The following is a 17,942-nucleotide window of genomic DNA, read 5'->3' as shown; positions in this document are numbered from 1 at the left end:
CCCTATTTACTCTGTATACTGTATAACCCATTTATTTCTCATTTTTTTTTCTTATCTCTGCCATACCCTCTCACTTTGTATTTAGTAACTATTGTAAAATATTATTTTAAGGTGTGTTACTTTTGTTTATGGTGCATTTGTTTAACTCTGTGAAGCTGTGTTACTGTGCTTTTCTAAAACACTTGGTTGTCTAATAAAGAGCTAGATGGCCAATGGCAAGGCAAGAGAAAGGATAGGCAGGGCTGGCAGGTAGAGGGAATATATAGAAGGAGAAATCTGGGAGGAAAGAAGTAACCAGAGAAGGAGAGGGACATCAGGGGCCAGCCACCCGGCTACACAACCAGCAATGAAGAAATAAAGAAGGGTATAAAGGAATAGAAAAGGAAAAGCTTAGAGGCAAAAGATAGATGGGATAATTTAAAGTTAAGAAAAGCTGTCAAGAAACAAGCCAAGCTAAGGCCAGGCATTTATAAGTAAGAATAAGCCTCTGTGTGTGGTCTATCTGAGAACTGGATGGCAGGCCCCCAAAAGAGAGTAAAACCAAACAACAGCAAGTAATCATATCATCTCAGTATTTAGCTATACATCCTTACCTCCAAAAACATAATTGGATTTATTAAATTACTTGACCAGTTGGCTTATTGGGTAAAGACACCTGCTACCAAGTCTGACAACCTGTGATGTATCCCCAGGACCTGCATGGTAGGAAGAGAGAATGGATTCCAGAAAGTTGTCCTCTGACCTCCACATTAATGCCATGACTCACGTGCATGAGCATGTGTGCACACACAACAAATAAAAATAAAAATAAATGATCTTTGATACAGAAAAAAAGCACTATTAAACATTTAACATACTTTTGTTCTTCCCTGGATCTGTGAAATCTTACACATATCTTTTCATCTGGGTCATGAAAAACTTAAATAACACCATTCAGGTCTCGTCTTCAAAAAGACAGTGGGAGCTCATTCTTTTTGATGACTTTGTGACATTTATAATGGCTTTGTGACATTTTAGTAAATGTTCCCTCTCTGTGATATTCTTGGTTGTGAACTTGACTACATCTGGAATGAAACCCAAGCAGCTGGGTATACCTGTGAGGGATCTTTCTTAATTATATAGTTTAAAGTGGAAAGACCTTCCTCCTTAAATCCAGATTTTTTTTTTAAAAAAATATTTATTTACTGTGTATACAGTGTTCTGCCTGCATGTATACCTACAGGCCAGAAGAGGGCACCAGATCTCATTATAGATGGTTGTGAGCCACCATGTTGTTGCTGGGAATTGAACTCAAGACCTCTGGAAGAGCATCTAGTGCTCTTAATCTCTGAGCCATCTCTCCAGCCTGAATCCAGATCTTTTGAGCTGGGAAGATTCACCTTGAATCTGGGCCACACTTTCTGCTGGAAGCCTATATAAAGGACATGGAGGAAGGAAGTTCTTGCTCTTTGCCTTGTTGCCCTCACTCTCAATGACAAGTTGATCCCTTCACTGGAATTAGAGTCTTCTTAAGGATTCTGGCATATACTGAAGACCAGCTGAGCCATCCAGCCTTGTGGACTGTATGACTCCTGGATTTATGCACTTTCTATTTATAGTCAGCATTGTTAAACTAGCTGGATTATAGTCTGTAAGCCACTCTAATAAATCCCATATACATACATACATACATATATCCACATGTATGGCATCCATGTATATATTCAATCAGTTTTGTTGCTCTAGAGAACCCTGGATAAGACACTTTCTAAATGACTCCTTTAGTGGAGCACATTTTCCTGGAATTAGTCATGTGACATTTGATTTATATTCAGTGTCCATTGGAAGGTGAGAAGAGGTGTCCTGAACAAGTGACATGCCAGCATGGCAGCTTGTCCTTTGGAGTTCACCATAAGAAGAATGTGCCCTGTGAAGCTAATGGTCTCAGGAAAGGAATATGTAGATAATAGAACTAAATCACAGTCACTCCTCAGATCCATGAATGACAATACTAAGTATCTTTTATAAACAGACCACAGAGTTATTTTAATTTTAATTTTTAGCATTACTGCATGAAATTGAATAAATCAACTGTCTTTTTTTCTTTTTTTATTATTAAGAAATTTTTTATTCATTTTACATACCAATCACAGATTCCCCTCTTCATTCCTCCCTCCTCTCCCGTCTCCCCCCCCCCCCCCCCCCCCGGAAACAATCCCCCATTCCTTCCTACAAGAAGGTAAGGCCTCCCAGGGGGAGTCATCAGAGCCTGGTACATTCAGTTGAGGCAGGAACTTTCAATTTTGTTTGAGAACAATTATTTTAAAGTTGGATGCACTCAATGTAGTTTTCTAAGGCCTCGATCTACATGGAAAAATATCATTCTACTGTTTCCCCGAGATCATGACCACTACCTTGTCCTAGAAAGATTTTGTACTCCTAGGACCTTGACAGGGTTCCCATCTTAAAACAGCAACTTGGAAAATGGCTGCTCCTTGATGACCCTTCCTAGTTAATTATGTCCATAGCACCCTTCCTAGTGATATATGTCCATAGCATGGGCTTGCCTTGGCATTTAGGTGATTTTACTTGGGGTAATTTTTCCTGGTGTTTAATCATTTCCTTAATATGATATTATTGGGTTACATCAGTGCAGATTCTTAGACCATTTCTAAGACACACCTTGTTACAGGCTCTGAGGAAGAAGTTAAAGGTTTATAATGTAACTTCCAATCACATGTGACTGTTACAATCCTATTTTGCTTTTTCCCAACACTTGTCAAGTGCGCCTATTTAGTTACTTAGAAATATTTCTGGAAGATTTCTTTTTTGCTTTTTATTTTTTCACTTGTTGATCTTAAAGGCAAAGGGGATATGAACATCATGACCCTACTTTATTCTAAAACCTTAACCTTGAATTCACTTGCATTTGTACAGAAATGCCACATGAGAAACTTAAATAGCTCCTGGATACAAGTTCAGAATATACTTTTTGTGTAGAAAGTATTTTGCCAGATTTTAAAAATAATCTAGTTGAAAATGGACTTCTTTAAATAAAAATATGTTCAAGTATGTTCACACTGTATTTCCATTCTATTTGAAATCATTCTCCTTTAATATTTTATGTTATTTATAAAATACTTGTTCTAGGACCATAAATGAAGTTATTGAAGACACCACTTCTATATAAATAAAAAGGATGAAATGTCAGTGTTTTGGTAAAGAAAATATTTTAAAAAATATTTTTGTTGATTTTATGTCATTTAGTATCTGAATGTGAGCTTTGGGTTTGTTTTTAAGATTTAATTTTTATTTTTAGTCATGTATATGTATGTGGGTTTATGAATATGAGTAAGGGTGCCTGTGGGGTCCAGAAGAGGCCATGAGAGCCCCTGGAACTGGAGTTTTAAGCTGTTGTGAGTCACCTGATGTAAATGCCGGGAGTAAAAATCAGGTCCTCTGGAAGAGCAGCAAGCACCTTAACCTCGGAGCCATCTCTTCAGCCCTGGGTATTTCTTTAACACTTGTCACCTGCGCATGACCCAGGAGACCCAAAGACAAATATTTAATTTGCTCTTTGTAATTTATTTACATGAACTCTCTAATTAATCCCTTTCTTGTGCCAGCTACCTTCTGATATTATAACGAAATATGGTATTTTCTTGCTGTAAATCTGACCCAGTTTATTCAGAAGGTGCTGGTGTAGGAACCTCAGGGTTTTCACATACTCCATTAGGGATAAAGGCTTTTTACATTTAGTGCATCGGCAAATAGAGAAAATGGCTTAGTGGTAGCGTCGTTCATCTCTAACTGGTGAAGGGATCTCTATCAATATTTGTTGGAATTAGTGTGTAGTGGATTAGGTTATGCATTATACAAAGGTAATATTTATTTTAGAAATTGGTCTCCTTTGCAAAGTCAATCGAGGGAGGGAAGTGTGGAAGGGAGAAGTGGCAGTATGTGCCAATTCTGCCAGCTCTCCTAACAGCCCCAAGAATTCATCGCTTAGAAAGAGACTTCAGTTCCTTAAGCAATATTCAGGCTGTTCAGTCAACTGACAGAGACTGCCGCAGCACCACGTCCTCTTAGAATGTGGTATAGAAGCAGTCTACTGTGCACTAGTATAACTACCTCTTTTGGGCAGACATAGAAGAGCTTTGTATTTAAAACATTAACTGATGACAAGTTAGATTGTTCACTAATAGTTTACCTAAGCAACAAAACTACGGCACATTTCACTGTGTGAAAATAGTGTACCTTAGCATCGCTGAGTCCTGACGTGGCCCACAAGTACAAATTGGAGGGACTGGCCAAAGATGGCTTAAGTCAGTGACAACAAATTTTCTGATACTCAGATTCTGAGTGTGTGTGTGTGTGTATGTGTGTTTTCTTTTCCCTTTTGCCTCTAACTTACTTGTCTTTGAAGTTATTAATTAATTTTCCCTACAAAATTTGTGATTTCCTAATTAGCAGTAGAAAAGGTGGCATGTTTAGGTTGTAATTACTGAGTCACTTATTGAAGATTGGCAGACAACAAATATTGTTAGTAAAGCTTCATGTTAGCAGGTTGTTTAGAGTGTATTTGGATTAACATTTTCAATTAGGTGAATGTACATTCCTTTTTGGTTGGACTGGGAGTGTTACATGACTTCTTCTAGAGTATTTGGAAAATTCTCACATTACTTCAGTATCTGATAGAAAGAATTAGATGTACCTGTTATCTCTCCAATACATTTTGTTCCAGGATTTTTCCTAGAGAAAAAACAAGACCCACATTCCAGGGCTAACTCAGGAGTGAAAACAAGTATCCATTTCAACGCTGGCCTGCCTCTTCTCAACAGACAGGCCTGAGGTGTACTCGCGGAGTGAGCTGTCACTGTGCTGGGTTAACTGTGACATTTTGAAATGATTGTGGTTGTGAACTTCCTGAAGGCACTTGCTCCATGGTTGGTTAAATTGCACACATTTTTCAGTCAAACATTTTCCTGGCTGCATCAAAGGTGTTGAGTAACTGTGTTAACCTTGGTGTGTTTTGGCAATAGGAGATCAAGTAAAAGTCAATAAATGTCTCTCAGAGCCCTGATAAACTCCAAGGGCACAAACAGAGGTGTTTATGAGCTGTGGGGGACAAATTGGTCAAGTATAAGTTTCCCTTCAAATTGCTTATTGCCATTTTAGTGCTAGCAGAACGTATTTTAAGTCACCGCTTTGACAGAACATATTGGTTGGCATTGCGTAGGCTTCTGTGTTTTTGGAGACAGATGGCAATTACCACTTCTGCTCAATGTTATCTTTTAGCTTTAAGTATCACATTTACTGGTGAACTGGACTTTGCTACATTTTTTTTCTTAAACTTGGAACAATTCCATTTTATAAAATCTCTTTACAAGAAATATTAATATGGCTGCTTACATAATAATAAGCAAGTGATATATGAAGCAAAAGTGTTTTTTTTTTAATTTTTATTTTTTAAAGTGGGCTCAGGATGTGCCAGTTTCTATCTTAAACTGTTTCTGTTTATTTTTCTTCTACCTAGGAATGGTATAGAAAGATGGCCAGGGATTATAACAATTGCAGATACATTCTAACAAGGTAAAAACCACCTGCTATTTTTTAGCTTCTCAGAAGTAAAGTCTATATTTTATTTATGGTTCCATTGTTCTCATGAAAAGTAATCTCTCATACAGAAATTATGAAGAATATAAACTTAATAAGATATCTAATATTTTCATACTTAAATATTGATCCAAGTGTTTGTTTTTAAGGGGAAAATTTAAAATCTATGATCCCTTAAAGTTAATATTCAAGTTAACATGTTCTAAAATCAATCAAATGCAAAGGATTAAACAATCCGTGATTTACTTTGTTTTCTCAATTTTTCCTAACACAAGGGAAATGCTATTGATTTTTTAAAAAAACTTTCAACATCATATTTTTTAACTTTAGTTATAGACCCTGACAGGTAGTAAATATATAAAATTATCTGGAGAGACTAAAAGAAAAATTATTTAATTTTGAAATATAGTTAAAATAAGACCCTTTATCATTTATTTAGTGAATTTATAATATATTTAAATTCTCAAGATTCCTTATAGTTGCAGATCCCAACACAATTTTGTATTTTCATTTTTTATTAATGTAGCATTGATTTTAGTAATAAAGTTGTCTGGCATTGGTAATTTCATCATTGTTTTAGTAAGGGTAACCAAGTGTTTGCAATATTGCTTGGAGTCTAATTCCTGTCAAGCTAGCTTGAATTTCACAGTCTTTGCTGTAGAACTCAGCTCTGGTAGTGCCCTGGGCAGGTCCCTAAGGAGCTTCATCAATTTTCCCATGGATCTAGCTCAGGAGTGGTATGGCTCTTTGAACCATCTGATCACATCTACTTCCGTTTCCTGTCCTGCCATAGCTTCCTAGTTATTCCATTGTCTTTAGATTGATGTACTATCTTTGAACTTGTTCAATTAGGTCACAAATAACTTCCCATTTGTCAAAACCAGTGTTTTCTTCCTGATACTTGTCATTCAACATATCTGCACCCTGTGAGACCCTTGACTGCCCTCTTCTTTAGCGTCTTTCTCCTTTAGTCTTGGTGACAATGGTTTCCCTACAGGATAGTTCCTTTCCTGTCCATTACAAAAGAGATCCATGGATGTCAACATTCACAACATGTTCTTATCACCAGAATTCTTATCTGCATTGCCCGTATCTCTTTGGGTCTGGAATATCCACATTCAGTGAGTGGGCTGGGTTCTTAGACAGTCCTCAGGGACTCCAGACTACCTGCTCTCACACTGCTGTACTATCACTCTTCACTTTCACTCCAGGAATTACCATCTCATCACTCCACTTATCTGGGAGTTAGAAAGCTCTTTTCATCTTCTCTCTCAGCCACTCACAATCCCTCTGTCATCATGTCTTGGAAGTCTGATCTCAGAAATGTCTCCTTCCCAACCATGCTTTCCATGCCCTACCTCTCTTGCTTATGATAACTACAAGACAGTTGCTATTTCCTCTACTATTCTTCCTGCTTCCATTCAAGCTACAAAAGAACTCCAAAATTTTAATCTTAAAGGAACTATTTCTTATGGCTTTTCAAATCAAATGCTGTGGCTACTTTCTGACATGAAGAAATGCATGTTCCTCTTGCATCTGGTGTGGTGGGTGAGGAACATACAATCTGTCTTTATATATCTGGTTATGGTTTCTAATATTCATCTCTAGACTTTATGTCTTATCTTCAACTTTCATACACATGTGGCTTGTTTCACATTTTGCCACAGCATTTTGTTGGGAGGTAGCATACATTTAACTTGTTTGTTGAGAAATCACAATCCATTGGAGTATCATTATGGAATGACTTTATCTTTCTTAACATCTCAATTCTTTCCTTTATGTTCTTAATTTTCCTCTATTAGATCATTTTCATCCTGGGATACTACCTCCTTTAGTGATGTAGAACAACTTATGAATTTTGATGTAATTTTTCTTTCTTTCTTTTCATTTGAAGATATGTTTTTATTTTTTGTGTATGGGTATTTTGTCTGCATGTATGTATACACATCACTTGTGTGGAACATCTTTAAGAGTTCAGAAGAGGACTGATGACCCTCCAGAGTTACATATGGTTGTGAGCTGCCATGTGGGCACTGGAAATTGTTGAACCCTCTCCAAAAGCATTAAAAAAATGCTCTTAGCTTCTGAGCTATCTCTCCACCTCCTAATCTTACTTCTCCAAACAATTCTATTTTATTTAAGATTTAATTCTGATCTCGAGTACCTTCCCAGCATAAGACCTAGCTTCTGCTCTAATAGCATGCAGGGATAGTGAGGATTGGCTTGTGGTCTTCTTGTTAGTTTCACTACACTGTCTCCACCCCTTCTCCACTGCTTGGTTCTTCCAGTTGAAAGAACAGAGCAATAGACGCAGGGCAGGCAGATAACTCTTTACTTGTTTTCAGTAAGGTCTTGGGTTCTCATTGTATGGCTCACTGTTTGTTGGTTTTCTGGTACCGATGATGCTGTCTTTCTGCCTTGTAGACAAGGGTCTCAGAAAAGCTACTTAGATCTCCACACTCCTTGTAGAAGAATGTGTGGCTGATTTTTGAGGTGTCTTCTAGCTATTGAGATCATAGTCCACATTCTTATGATAGTTGGGCTACCTTTTTCCTCTGGTGCAGTGATTCTAAACTGTGGTTGGCCACAAGAATATATTATAGAGATTCAGCTGTGTATTAAAGCTATACTTTGACCGGCCAAGGGTCTGTTGAAAGGCAAGCTATTTATTATGAATATTTGGTGCTATCCAGCTTTTAATATTTCAGCTGTCTTCTGCTATGAAGTTCTTGTGTGCCCAAACATTACCAGACCATTTGGCAAACAGGTAACTAACTCCCCTGCTGAGCCTAGGAGACAAGCTGGCTGAAGCTGCATAGCTTTGTTTCTTGTGCAAAAGATGCCTTGAGGCCTAGCGGCTCTCTGGAGCAATTGACTGAGTACAAAAGAGGTTTTTACATATCAAGGTGGAAGGTAGAGCAACTTTCTTGATGACGCAGAGAACTGCATGGCCAGGAAAAGAAAGACAGGCATTTTCTGTAGAGCCTACAGAATGGAGAAGAGAACACAGAGGAAATGTAGATGGTAAAGCAGAGCTCTTGAGCCAGGAGTAGAAAGTAGTAGAGATGGAGAATGAAGAAACAGAGGATGAAGATGAGGCTGGAAGCATAAGAGCTTAGTCGTTAACAGGACTATGAGAAGGAACTGGACGAAACTGAAGCTATGTAGACAGAATTTCATCCCAGAGAAATAAAGTAGACAGATAAGGAACTTGGTGCATCTAGAGTTATTCCTGCCCTGAATGCCTGATGGGCTGTAGCTGTATTGATAAAATTTTGTCCTAGAGGAATAAAATTAACAGACATAAGAACATAGTGTATGTAGATTTTTTTTCCCTCAGATATCCCACGCAGGACGTAGCGAAATCCCCGGACCCTGGTTAATCCATACTAAACATGACCAGTTTTCAGGCTGCGGGTACCAGCAGGAATCAGGGTTTAAAGGCAGAATGAGTTGGCCCCTTTGCTTCATGTGTCTTTTTCCCTCTATCATTCCCTGGATGGATCTCTTCTCTACCTGGGTAATAGTCGGAAACTTTCATGTCACTCAACCCTTCTACAGATGGCTAGTGGACAAGGAAAAGCCAATCTCCCTTCTCTATATGGCCAGGTAAAGATTAGTAAGCATCTCCCTCTCCCGATTAGGGCGGTAATTAGGGCTATTGTCCATAGGACCATGATAACATTTCTATAGAGATACAGCTCTCCTAAAAGAGGCCTTTTTTTTAAAAAAAATATTGCACTATTTTGGTAGCTGCTCACTGTCTGGTCATTTAGTACTTGAAAGCTGAGCTGTCATAATGAATATTTATGGTAAGTATACAACATGAACATAATACTTTGATCAAATATTATGAATTATTTTTTATTTGTTGATAAACATACTTTTAATATATTGCTTTAGGTATTGTTAACTAAATTCATTCTTCTTATTTCCCTTTATCAACACTGATTATGAGACAATTTTGAATTATGGGTTGTGTTGGAGTTTAGTGAGCATGATGGCACAGCATGCTACCTCCTCATCAATGAAAGCTTCAGGGGCAGAAAGTTCTATCCTTCCCTCTACACCACTGCCCTGAGGCAGAGCACAGATTCTAGGAGAATTTTCTTTTCTTTTCTTTCTTTTTTCTTTTTTATCTTTATCTATTTTTTTTTTGCTGATATTAAAACTTGGTGTTTTAATTTTTTTTAATTAAGAAATTTTTTATTCATTTCACATACCAACCACAGATCCCCCTCTCTTCCCTCCTCCCATGATAGAGGGAGACATCATGGGGATAGGGAGAAACCAGGTGCTAGGGAAGTTCTCAGGAATCCACAAGGATGACTCCAGCTTGCATTAAGAAGGATTTCCTATGTGCCCCTAAAAAGGGTCTTAAGACTCTGATTTGTAGATGCCATATTCATGTCCAGTGAGAAGGAACTTCATCTCTGAAGATGAGCTGTCAGGAGATTCTGAACACAGCCATGATAAATCTCTTCTTATTGGCTGTGAATGGATTATACTCTTTACCCATAGTTCTTCATAACTGTATATTTAACATGGAAGTATTTGGCCTTCATCATTCTCAGTTCTTCTTTCCATGAGGCTGGTTCTTATGTCTTATGAAATTTATATTAAGTGTACCTGTATGTGCTTTTTGTTTATTTTGTTGTTAATATTTTTGTTGTAAAAACTTGGCTATAAATTTGGAACTGGTATAGAAAAAACATCTTTTCCACTACATTAACATTATATTTTGACTGCATCACACTAATGTAGAAGATGAGACACATCAATTAAACTCTATAGGAAGCTATACGTTAATGCCACATAATTTCTTTTGTTTGTAGCTTTTTATCATAAATCTGAGATTGACAGTAATAATTTTCTTTTTGAAGAGTTTATTAAAAAACATCCATTAGACTATTCAGTCTTGAAAACCTTGTCAAAATTTGACCCAATATGTTTACAACATCTGTGATATAGCATTGTATGTATGAAAATTGTCAGATCAAAATACCTGTGTAAAAAAAATAAAAAAAAATACCTGTGTAATTATTCTCATTTCACTTTAAAAACTTAATTTTGGTTGGACCCAATTGTTCATGTCTGTAATCCTGGCACTCATAACCTAACACAGGATAGTGTCATTACCAAACTATACAAGGTCACCCTTCTCAAAAGTGAACAACAATAAAAAGCAACTAAATAAACAAAGAAAATACCTTCTACTACTTTTTTTTTTTTTTGCTTCAGCCTCCTGGAACATGTTCATTACTCACTTCAATATGTAAAACCCCATTACAACGATCTGCTATTCCAAATAAATATAATTTGGAGGCTTTTTCTTTGTCTGAATGTCAAGAAGGTATGTTTGAATTTGGAACCTCAGAATTTAAATGAAGAAGAAAATGAATACTATAATTAACTTTATCCAGTGTTAATGCTGGGAATGATGAAGGATTAATGCCTTTTATGCAAAGTTTATTGAAGTATTATAAGTTATTCTCATCCTGACTATTAGCCTTACTGACATATTATAATTATTTCTCTAAATGATTCTCAAATCTCTCACTAGTTATAATCACTCCATTGGTATAGTAGTTGCATGGATGTTGTAACCAATCTATGATAACTAAGAGCTTTCGGATTGGGTTTTAAGACCACACTACAGGAGAGAACTCATGCCTAGTATACTGCAAACAAGGCTAAGAATCCCAAGCTGGGGGGACTCACAGGCCTTAGGAGAGAATCTATTACTGTTGCTTTGCAAAAATGGATATAGTATCAAACTGCTTTCTAGTGCATCTCAATGCACATACGTTAGTGTAGCTCTCAGCCTTCATCAGAGAAGCTTCTTTTGGCTGTGGGTGCTAGTTAGTACAGACTCACAGCTGGCAGAGTTCAGAGAATATGGAATTGTGGGGTAGTCATCCCTAAATGGGACAACTATAGCAACCTCTGGTGCCAGCTATTCTTAGAGTAATCTCAGAGAAGGGAAACTGAATTGGGAAAATGCTTGCATAAAATAAGGCTTTAGGCAGGCAAACTGTAGGACATTTTCTTAATTAGTGATTGATGGGAGAGACTCCAGCCCTTTGTGGCTGGTAGTCCTGTTTTCAATAAGAAAACCGGCTGAGCAAGCCAGGAGGAACCATCCTAGTAAGCATCACTCCTCCGTATCTCCTCCATATCTCCTGCCTCCAGGTTCCTGCTCTGCTTGAGTTTTTTCCATGACTTCCACTGATGACGAACAGTGGTGTGAAAGCATGAGCAAAATAAACCCTTACCTCTCCAAGTTGCTTTTGGTTATAGTGTTTTATCATAGCAGTCGTGATAAAACTGATATACTAGCAACTCAGACACATCCATCCTCAGTCCTCAAGGCTCTCAGAAGAGGGGGAGTAAAGACTGAGAACAAGAATTTGGGGAGGCCTGCTGTGAAATTGTCTTCTGGATATGACATAGCCATTTATGAGCACACAGCAGCTGTGGTTGCCTGCATAAGGACTGTACAACATCAAGCTAGTCACCATTACGGCATGGGTGGGAAGGGCTGATGTTCCCCGTTTCCTAGCTGCAGAGATATTGGTAATTGATAGAAAGAGTCAATTTTCTTCAGGACTGTGGCCCCTGGCAGGTGATCTAGGCTCCAGCAGAAGACTCTACACCTATGAGCCTGTGAGCAGCACTTATTGTGCTTTGTATGTTATTAAAAAAGAAAGACAGAAGAGGTTGTGTTTTGAGTTGGGACAGAGACATAGTAGAAGGGACTGAAGGAAATTGGAGAGCTAAATAGGGGCAGATAAGAACAAAATATATTGTATATATGTATGAAATCTTGAAAAATATAAGTGAAAATTTAAAAAGTATAGCATATATTGTATTTAGTCAAAACCAGTTAAAGATCTCCTTACTGAACTCAGGGGCACTGTTTTTCTCTGTGTGTGGGTGACGTGGCAGGCTGTGATTCTAAGCAAGAGTGCATAGTTTAACTTTTTATGGAAACACTCTAAACACATACATAAGCAATCATTAGCCATAGAATCACATGAATTTATCTCTTTAGAAAGTCATACAGAATTGCTATAGAAACAATAAACTCTATCAAGGTAACCTTTCTTCCCTTATCATAGTCATTATGAGATATTTCAACACGCACTTAAAATGAAGTTGTCCTTTTCCTTCTGCCTAGATGTCATATCTTCTTGGTGAAAGAAACATCTAAAAATACTCCCCTTCCCTGTCTAATTGGGTGTGTATGAGCGGCCGTGATTGGTGTTCTGATTGCACTTAGATGCCTCATCATCGCCATTTTTGTTTCAATACTGTCATTATCATAGTTTTACATTATCATACTTAAAACCCTTATGATATATGCAGACAAAGTTGTAAGAGATGCGAGTTATAATTGTGGTCTCAGAAAAAAAATGTGCAAGGGAGTTTCTGTGAAGGACATTTATCCGTGAAATAAGGAAAGCAGAAATAACCCTTAGTAATAAAAGGCGAGCTATAAAGAGAAGTGGAGGACGACCTTCCAATGCAAGATGTAAAAATCTGACATTTTCATATTATTGATCTAACGTATGACACTTGCAGAAAGCAGTTGGACTTCAGATAAGCAGCATGAATCCTCACAAGAGGTTCTGTTTGCTTTGCTGTGCTGTTCTTGGTGGGAGATTCCAAGATAGAATAAAACACAACTGAGGTGTTCCCATCACTTCTTCCCAGTTGCTATTTTGAGCTCCTGACATCTGACCACAACACATTTTTTTTTTTGTAAAACATGTCTATTTAAAATGAATATTTCAAATGGATGCTGAAATCACTTTAAGACGTGTGTAATTTAAAAAAAAATCTCACCAACATAGCTGCCTAAACAAGAGCTGAATAAAGACAACACTATATAGATTGCTAACATGGAAAGGAGAAAGTTCACCAAGAGGCCCCCACCCTAGACAGAGAACTGCCTGCAAGTTAGGAATTCAGAGAGTAATAGAGAGAGTTTTTCCAAGGAAGACCACACCAGCTGGTTGCCCATTACCAAACGGTCATTCTCAGATTATATATGTACAAGTAACACTATATGGACTGTGCAGGTAGTTTTTTATAACTTTAGGGAGACATGTAGATTGAAGAGATACAACAACAGCTAAAGTAAAAAGGTGCCATGAATTTTTTTGAAAGGAAGGAAATGAAAGGGGAGAATGATGTAATTGACTATTTTTTAACTTTAAAATTAAAAAAATATTCATTATAAATAAAATAAATTCAAACTTCTAGATAAGGAACAACTTATTTATAGTATGAGGTCCCTCATACGTGTGTGTGTGTGTGTGTGTGTGTGTGTGTGTGTAATATATATATATGTAAAAATACATTTAATTGATTATGCACAAGAATACAAATTTACCATAAGTCAAGTGTCTTAGTTAGGGTTTCTATTGCTGTGAAGAGGCAATATGACCACGACAACTCTTATACAGGGACACATTTAATTGAGAATGGCTTACAGTTTCAGAGGTTAGTCCATTGTTGTCATGGTGGGAAACATGGTGGCATGCAGGCAGATATGGTGCTGGAGAAGGAGCTGAGAGTTCTACATCTGGTTCCCCAGGCAGTAGGAAAAGAGTGAGAAATGCTGGGCCCATCTTGAGCATCTCAGACCACAAAGCCCACCCCCAGTGACACACTTCCTCCAACAGGGCCTCACCTCCTAATAGTGCCACTCCCTGTGAGCCTATGGGGGTTATATTCTTTCAAACCACCATACCAACGTATTGTGGGTTAAAGGAAATTAAGCTTTTGTTTAAAGTTGTATAAGCACAGTAAACAATATTATGATATGAAATCAGAGAGTGAAATAGAAACAGATTCGCAAAATACAAATTATACAACCTCTCAGCACACATATTAGAATCATCAAACAGGAAGAGTAATAGGGATGAGAAAACTTCTGAGCTTTAATATATTTGAGGTTGAAGTCCCTGGGTATCACACACCATCATCAATATCCTATTATTTATGTAAACTAGAATCTTCGTTGGCTTCTTCCTTTAGTAAATGGGTATATCTTAAAATAGCGCCTCTGCTTGTGTCTCTGGAAACAGCAAACTTGTTTTTTATTTAGTCTGTAATTTCTCCTTCCATTGGAAAAATCACTTAAAGGGGGAAAAATGCTCATTTAAGAGAAATAGTCCTTGATATTTCTTCAATATAGATGACATAGTAGATTTTAAATTTGCTTCTTTGCTTTGCTTTTAAAAGTTTGTATGTCAGTGTGGTAAAATCTATGATTGTCATTCCTGTTAAGCTAGGTGCAGAGTAGAGAACAGGAAATTGTGGATTGGTGTCATAATTATCTTCAAAAAAGTTAATTTAAATTTTTCATAGTTAAATACCAAACAAACAAATGTGAATGATGGGGTCCAAACTCCAGTCGTAAAGCAAGGAAAAGTTTTGTTTGTTTGACATCATGTCAAACTGTTTTCTAAGGAACACTACCCACTAACTAAAAAATTCCATTTTTCTTAATTGCGCTAGTGCTTAATTTCTCCACAGCCTTTGACATTAACTGAAGTTAACTTCTTAATTTCCTTCTTTTATATAGTGTCTTCTCTTCAACTAATGGTGCCACAAGAGCCAAGGAGCCATCTGCTGTCCCCCTGTTTTCTCAGTAGGTCCTATGTCTCTAGAGTACTCTCTATTGTGTTGTGTATATCAAATGGTTATTTACTGAGTGAATTTCTAAAGAATAGTAAATTAAATGAGGACCTTTGACACATTTGTCGCAATTCAACAGTATAGTGGAGAGAGCCTAGCCAAGGTAATAAAACAAGGAGCCATGGCATTGGTCATAAGTACTGGAAAAGATATGATAAAATCCATTGTTTGCATATTTTATTATCTTTAGCTAGGGAAACCTGAGAAGACTAGTACACAGCTATGTAGCTCAATAAGAGAGCTTGTCAGGAGGGAAAGGTTAAAAAAAATCAACACACACACACACACACATGCTCTTCTATACTAACAATGTCAATATTAGAAGTGTAATGGATAACCATTACATTCTCAATAATAAGATACATTTTAAAGGCTTTATGAGCAAGTCTCATAATAACTAAGTCTTGTTGATAGCCATAAAGAGCCCTAAACAAATGGAGACACAGTCTAGCAGGACTCTCTCTTCTAAACACTCACCGCTGTGATCTATGAGGTCAATTAGATTCTAAAGAGCTTAGAATTGGATTTCTTGTGGTACTTGGAACTGAGTGTAAAGTCCACAGGATCAGTAAATGTGTGAAAACAGGCAAAGCGATTCCTGGAGGAGGAGAAGAGAGCCAGGGAATGGGGAGATTTGCAGCAGAAAGACATCTCCTGAACACGACATGGACCTTGTCCTTAGGAACTCACTGCAGCTGCAGTTCCCTGCACATGGGTGGGGCATGAGCATTTATTTTATCAGGGGTGAGGGAGGGCCCATGAGGACCTCCACTAGGAACTATTGACAATTAATTACTGTTTGTGAAGGGACTGTGTCTTTCTTTAGTGGGGTAGCCACTGCTAAGTTGCTCTTGCTCAAGTATGTAACTTCCCACCACATTTTGGCAACCAATTAGTTAAATTCAGTGGGTTACACGTGAAACAAGTCATGAAAATGGGGTGGGAGAGTTGTTAAGAGGAAGGGTTCTAGTGGGAAAGGGGGATAAAAGAGGAGAATCAGGTGAAAGTGATTAAAAACTCATTATATGAAGTTGTCAAACAACAAAAAGAAAAAATGAAAAAAAGAACAAATGTATTTAATGGCAGTTGTATGTAACACACACATACACACACACACACACACACACACATGCCATGTGCACACGTGAGCAGGATTTATTAGGATGACTTAACAGGCTGTGAACAGAAAGTCCAAGAATCCAGTAATTGTTCAGTCCACGAGGCTGGATGTCTCAGCTGGTCTTCTGTCTACACTGGAAGCCTGACAAAGTAGGTTCCAATGCCAGTGAAGGAATGGACTTGCTAGGGAGGAGAGAGCAAACAGACAAAGAACAAAAGCTTTCTTCTTCCATGTCCTCATATAGACTTCCAGGAGAAGGGGTGGCCCAGATTAGGTCTGGATTAAAGATCTGGAGTAAAGGTGTACCTTTCCACTTCAAAAATGTGGATTAGAAGTAGATCTTCTCACTTCCAGTTAAGCATGAATCCCTTACAGGTGTGCCCTCTATTTTTGGGTTTTAGTTAATTCCAGATGTAGCCAAGTTGACAACCAAGAATTGCCATCACAGACATGTTCTGTTTATAATTTACTGTTTGAGGCAATCTTTTCTCCTAGCATGAGATTTAGACTTTCAGATATCACCTTGTTTCGCTGAAGTTAAGACATTTCTAGTCTTGAATTCACCTGTGAGTTTGAGATTTATAAAAGGAAAGGAGAAAGTGCCAAACACACTCCATTTTAAACTCAGTAGTCAGCATAGCACTCAGTCTTTCTGCTGATAAATATTAATTAAGAATTTAATTATTAAAGGAAAGTAAAAAAGCTGATTCGTGGCTTAAGAACAGTTTATGTGAAAAAAACTGACTAAAGTTTTGGGAATAATCACTTGTAAGTAGGCAAGGCATAAATAAAAAAGCTGTTTTCAGAATTAGTTATGTAATTCATGAAAGAGCTTCCCCCAAAAAAAATGTTAAATATAAAAGTATAATCTAGGTATGGGAATATTTTAATAAAAATGTCATATTAGAGTTACATAGTAAGCTATTTAGTGGAGATGTGAAGTTTCTCTTTAGAGATTATTAACTTCTTTTAGTTACATTTTAACTGCATTTTTTCTTTTGTATACATGATATTGGTCACTTGCAGTCTCAAGGAACACACAGGTAGTCCTTTATAGGTGTGCTGTAATATCCATGGAAAGTGGGAAGTGAACGTCCTTGTTAGTGGCGGCAACGGGCAAACCAAACTAATGCTGTTTAAGGTGTCAAGGTGTAATTGCACTTGAATTACAAAGAAGCTGCGGAGTCCCGGTGAGTAATAACCAAGCAATCTTTCTCTGAATGGACTAGTAACGCCACACTTTAAACATTCCAAAAGACATTGGATTAAAATTTGTATTGATATAATAATTCTACACATTTATTGCTTATGTGAGGTTTTAGTACAAGTATGTAATACATAATGATCAGATCAGTATAATTTGTTTGTACATCACCCCAAACATTAATTGTGTGTGTGTGTGTGTGTGTGTGTGTGTGTGTGTGTGTATGTGTTGAGGACATTCAAAATCTGCTCAATTAGCTACCCTGAAATATACAATAATTGTTGCCAACCATGCTCACTCTTCTGTGCTATCGAA

General features: G+C 37.3%; 1 long non-coding RNA gene across 1 annotated transcript in view; it reads left to right on the top strand.

Moving 5' to 3' along the window:
• The window catches only part of LOC131912357 (uncharacterized), a 93,308-nt gene extending 78,017 nt beyond the window's left edge, over positions 1-15,291 (top strand). The window contains exons 3-4 of the long non-coding RNA XR_009379605.1: positions 5,516-5,571; positions 15,191-15,291. This is a non-coding gene — a long non-coding RNA (uncharacterized LOC131912357). The remainder of the gene's footprint in view (positions 1-5,515; positions 5,572-15,190) is intronic.
• Positions 15,292-17,942: the final 2,651 nt, after the last annotated feature.

The sequence above is a fragment of the Peromyscus eremicus genome, chromosome 6, assembly GCF_949786415.1.
Source record: "Peromyscus eremicus chromosome 6, PerEre_H2_v1, whole genome shotgun sequence".
Classification (NCBI taxonomy): Eukaryota; Metazoa; Chordata; class Mammalia; order Rodentia; family Cricetidae; genus Peromyscus; species Peromyscus eremicus.
Note: the sequence above shows the minus strand (reverse complement) of the source record. Positions and strands in the feature narration are given on the sequence as shown.